Source organism: Danio rerio, chromosome 7, assembly GCF_049306965.1.
Source record: "Danio rerio strain Tuebingen ecotype United States chromosome 7, GRCz12tu, whole genome shotgun sequence".
Classification (NCBI taxonomy): Eukaryota; Metazoa; Chordata; class Actinopteri; order Cypriniformes; family Danionidae; genus Danio; species Danio rerio.
The window spans coordinates 8,914,740-8,920,739 of record NC_133182.1 but is presented as its reverse complement, the minus strand read 5'-3'; positions in this window follow the sequence as shown (position 1 = coordinate 8,920,739).

Here is a 6,000-nt window from a genome sequence, read left to right as displayed (position 1 = left end):
TAATTATACATTTGTCTTCATTCATTATTAAAATAAATGCTTCTAATTCAGAATATGAGTTTTTTTTTCCAGGAATTCCTGTTGTATTTATGTGAGAATGCTGCCACCTAATGTTTGAACTACTTAAAGAAACATCATTCATTCTCTTTTCGGCTTAGTCCCTTTAATAATCCGGGGTGGCCACAGCGGAATCAACCGCCAACTTACCCAGCCCATTTTTAGGCAGCAGATGCCCTTCCATTTGCAACCCATCTCTGGGGGAGATCCACACACACATTCACACACACACTCATACACTACGGACAATTTAGCCTACCCAATTCACCTGTACCACATGTCTTTGGGGGAAACCGGAGCACCCGGAGGAAACCCACGCGAAGGCAGGGAGAACATGCAAACTCCACACAGAAACGCCAACTGACCTGAGGATCAAACCAGCGACCTTCTTGCTGTGATGCAACAGCACTACCTACTGCACCACCCAGAAACATCATATATTATATTATATTATTATGCCTCCACAGCGGTGTGTGCATGTGAATGAAATCACGGAAAGAAAAAGATTACATAATTTTATCATGCGCTTACATAATAACATTTCTGGCAAACATTGCAATGACTCGATGTCATAAAGTCCACAGACATCTGTTTAAATCACACACATCATTTTAGATATATGAGTACAGCAGGTTTAATGCTCAATCCCTATACTTTCCTTGAATCTGACACTTATTTGTGTTACTAAAATCAATTTTTTTTTTATTTCATTTAACAAGGACAATGTTCATTAATTAACAGTAAAAACCGTAAAGAAGCCAGAGTTAGTCACAAAGGCAAATTTTGGTAACGCTTTCTTTTACAACCCGCAAAGTACCGCGTAAGTACAGTGAAATTACAGTGTACTTTTCTGTACGTACTGTGTAAGTATAATGAACTTATGTGTAGGTATAAGGGAACAAACCGTAATGCTTGGGTAAAAAGGGGGTAACAACCAGATGTTCATCACGAAAATGACCGCGTAAGTACAGTAAAATAACGGTGTACATTTCTGTACCTATAGTGTAAGTATAAATAACGTTTACGTAAGTATAAGGGAACAAACTGTAATGCTCGGGTAATAAGGGGGTAGCAACCAGATATTCAGCATGAAAGGTACCGCGTAAGTACAGTGAAATAAGGTTGTACTTTTCTTTAAATTGCAAAAGAACAAACCATAATGTTTGCGTAAAAGGGGAGTAACAATAAGATATCCATCACGCAAAGAAGTATATTAAGTTTACGATGTACATTTCTTCAAGTATTGTATACATATAAAGAATTATGCAAGGATGGTGACAACCTATTGCTATCTGCAAATGTACTGTATATGCACCTGCGTGAGTACATTAGTACTCTTATTCAGTGCTTGGGTTTTATATGGGGTGTTTAATGAATAAAAGGTTTACAACCTGTGAAATTATGAACCCTTATTGTATACTGTATGTATTTTAAATCTGCAATTCAATATAAAATATATTTCCATACACTACTTACCTTATGTTTACTCGTCGATCTCACCAAAGCCATCAATGTCTCCATAACTCACTATCAACAAATAACTTTGCATGAAATAGGCCTACCGTCAGGGTTCAATGCAGATTAAAACAGGCTCGCATCTTTACTGCTGTTGCACAGGGGGGCTAACTGTTGCATTTCAGTAAATGTATAGCTGATGCTTTATAGAAAAATCTAGTAATTTGGTCTTCATTCAATAAAAACTGCTGCTGTAGTTTACTCAGTTCTTAGTGTTCAAGTATACACTAGTATGTTAAAGTTCAGCTTCTTCCCTCTTTGTTCCCTGTAGTTAAAGGGTAAATACAGTATTCGTTCCCTCCTTGTTACCTGTACTTACAGGGTAAATACCACATTTGAGGGTTGTAAATTAAAGTGAAGCTTTGTTCCTCCCTTGTTACCTGTACTTACAGGGTAAATACCACATTTGAGGGTTGTAAATTAAAGTGAAGCTTTGTTCCTCTCTTGTTACCTCCTTGTTCCCTGTACTTACAGGGTAAATACCACATTTGAGGGTTGTAAATTAAAGTGAAGCTTTGTTCCTCTCTTGTTACCTCCTTGTTACCTGTACTTACAGGGTAAATACCACATTTGAGGGTTGTAAATTAAAGTGAAGCTTTGTTCCTCTCTTGTTACCTCCTTGTTACCTGTACTTACAGGGTAAATACCACATTTGAGGGTTGTAAATTAAAGTGAAGCTTTGTTCCTCTCTTGTTACCTGTAGTTAAAGGGTAAATACAACATTTGTTCCCCCCTTGTTCCCTTTAGTTTACAATGTAAAATCTTAAAGGCAGTGAAATAAATATACAAACACACAATATATTTCTTCTTTACTTTGTAACCTTTATTTTAATAAATAAGCATTTTAAAAGACTTCATATTAATCAAACATTGTCTTGTCTATCATTGCCTATACTCATTCATTTTCTCTTCGGCTTTGTCCTTTTGTTAATCTGGGGTCGCCACAGTGGAATAAACCACCATCTTATCCAGCATATGTTTTACGCAGTGGATGCCCTTCCAGCTGCAACCCATCTCTGGGAAACATCCATACACACTCACTCACACGCATTCACTACGGACAATTTAGTCTACCCAATTCCCCTGTACCGCATGTCTTTGGACTGTGAGGGAAACCGGAGCACCCGGAGGAAACCCACGCGAACGCAGGGAGAACTCCATGCAGAAACCTTCTTGATGTGAGGAAACAGCACTACCTACTGTGCCACCGTGTTGCCACCCAGCTGCAACCCATCACTGGGAAACATCCATACATACTCATTCACACACATACACTACGGACAATTTTACCTTACCCAATGTCACCACATATTTTTGGACTTGTGGGAGCACCCGGAGGAAACCCACGCTAACATGGGGAGAACATGCAAACTCCACACATAAATGCCAACTGACCCAGCCGAGGCTCGAACCAGCGACCTTCTTGCTGTGAGGCGATTGTGCTACCCACTGCGCCTGCCTATACTCAAACAGCAAAATAACACATTATTTCCTTCCCCCTTTTTTTCTGGCATCTCTTGCTTGGCTTCCTCTTCTGCTCTTCTCAGCTTCCACTGAGGACTCTGATGGTGAGTGGCTGATGAAATCCCATGGGTCTTGCTGCTCTGCATTTATATAAAATATATAAACAGACAGAAAGGCTTTTAGTAAGCTATAGACATGTTTATTTTCCTGTTTAATGTGTGTGTAGTGGTTGTCCAACAATTTCACACACTAAACATTTACAGATACCATACAGACACTATACATTACTATCAAACAAAAGTACTATCATCAGATCATATGGGAGATTGTGATCATTTATAGTGATAATAATTAAAGCGCAGAGGGGAAAAGGCCTAAATATATGTGCAGGCAGTATAGACTTTGAAGTAAAGATTATTTGCAGTTCAGTGTACATATTTAAATTCTGTGTCACTCATTAAATGGTAAGTAAATGTAACGTTTGGGTTAACTACCCCTAAGGTTAGTTTTTGATTAAAGTACATGTCTTAACCCATCATTAGTCCTAAATAAAGTGAAAGATAACATAATATGGTTGATGTACTGTTATGGTCCCTTTTTACATTTCAGCACAGTGAATGGGAAAGTACAACACATTTTTTTTACAATCTTCTTTGCTCAAATAAAATCAAAACTTTACGATGGTGTTGTCTCGACAATTAGAAAAATAAAAATATAGTGTGAAACTGATAACGCCAGCAAGAAGAGAGAATAACTTCTAATTTACTCATGACCATAGACACTGTTTGAAACACCTCGCACATGTAATCATATTATATAATGCATACGTGGATACAAATAAATGTTATTTTATAAAAAAAAATCAGATAAAAAACTCAAGGATTTTAGATCCTGATGATCGTTAAATGCATCATAACAGTGTTGTGAAAAGGGTGTAATTGTTAAAAATAGGTACAAACATCAGATATAAACAAAAACCTAAACAAACACTTCTATGTACATAACGTCATAAAAATACTTGTTTTATTTACCTCGCGCTGCCGTCCTTGTACTGCCGTGAACAGGAAATTCTGGGAATGGAGGACGGAGAGTTGAATCGATTCGTCTTCAACAAACCGATCAGTGTGACATCAAAACATCGCGAGAACAACAGACAGCTCCGTGTGCATTTGAATCCATCTCGCGATATTGTATCACTTCAGGTACGCGCCTACTGATTCGTTGATTCAAACGAGTTGTGAATCAAGAAGCCTCTAAAGATCCGAATCAAACTGCAGCAGCACGCCACGAGGTTTTGCTCAGACTTTTGGGACGTTTGGAATTGCTCCGTTTGGAATTGCTCCGTCACCATGTAACACATGTGAGTAAATCGTTGTCAGTAAATAAGGCTATTGTTACGATTAGAAATTGTGCATTAACCAGATTATATTTATTTTGTTTCATTTGTTTTTAGCGTAACATTAACGTTAGTTCATGGCCGAATCTAAACGGCCAGCAGGGAATATTTACCAATGTTTACTGTCGTTTACTTTGCACATCTTAGAAATGTTGCCAAAGTTCCTCTGGATTTAGTTTCTTCATGTAATTCCAGACAGACTGGATGATGAGCAGGTCAGATTTCTGTGGCTGTTGTCATACTGACTGTGCAGACGATTTTCTCCCTGTATACGTTAATTACAGCAAAGTTAATGACAAAATTAATGTTTGGAAATGTAAATTGATATTTTCTGTAGCATGCCAGTTTGATATATCAATACCCCCCCACCCCCCACCCCCACCCAATTACTAGTAACGTTTGCCTAGGACTTTAGCACAGTAGCCTACTATTAAAGCCTGTTCCCCTCTGCGCTTTAATTATTATCACTATAAATGATCACAATCTCCCATATGATCTGATGATAGTACTTTTGTTTGATAGTAATGTATAGTGTCTGTATGGTATCTGTAAATGTTTAGTGTGTGAAATTGTTGGACAACCACTACACACACATTAAACAGGAAAATAAACATGTCTATAGCTTACTAAAAGCCTTTCTGTCTGTTCATATATTTTATATAAATGCAGAGCAGCAAGACCCATGGGATTTCATCAGCCACTCACCATCAGAGTCCTCAGTGGAAGCTGAGAAGAGCAGAAGAGGAAGCCAAGCAAGAGATGCCAGAAAAAAAGGGGGAAGGAAATAATGTGTTATTTTGCTGTTTGAGTATAGGCAGGCGCAGTGGGTAGCACAATCGCCTCACAGCAAGAAGGTCGCTGGTTCGAGCCTCGGCTGGGTCAGTTGGCATTTATGTGTGGAGTTTGCATGTTCTCCCCATGTTAGCGTGGGTTTCCTCCGGGTGCTCCCACAAGTCCAAAAATATGTGGTGACATTGGGTAAGGTAAAATTGTCCGTAGTGTATGTGTGTGAATGAGTATGTATGGATGTTTCCCAGTGATGGGTTGCAGCTGGGTGGCAACACGGTGGCACAGTAGGTAGTGCTGTTTCCTCACATCAAGAAGGTTTCTGCATGGAGTTCTCCCTGCGTTCGCGTGGGTTTCCTCCGGGTGCTCCGGTTTCCCTCACAGTCCAAAGACATGCGGTACAGGGGAATTGGGTAGACTAAATTGTCCGTAGTGAATGCGTGTGAGTGAGTGTGTATGGATGTTTCCCAGAGATGGGTTGCAGCTGGAAGGGCATCCACTGCGTAAAACATATGCTGGATAAGATGGTGGTTTATTCCACTGTGGCGACCCCAGATTAACAAAAGGACAAAGCCGAAGAGAAAATGAATGAGTATAGGCAATGATAGACAAGACAATGTTTGATTAATATGAAGTCTTTTAAAATGCTTATTTATTAAAATAAAGGTTACAAAGTAAAGAAGAAATATATTGTGTGTTTGTATATTTATTTTACTGCCTTTAAGATTTTACATTGTAAACTAAAGGGAACAAGGGGGGAACAAATGTTGTATTTACCCTTT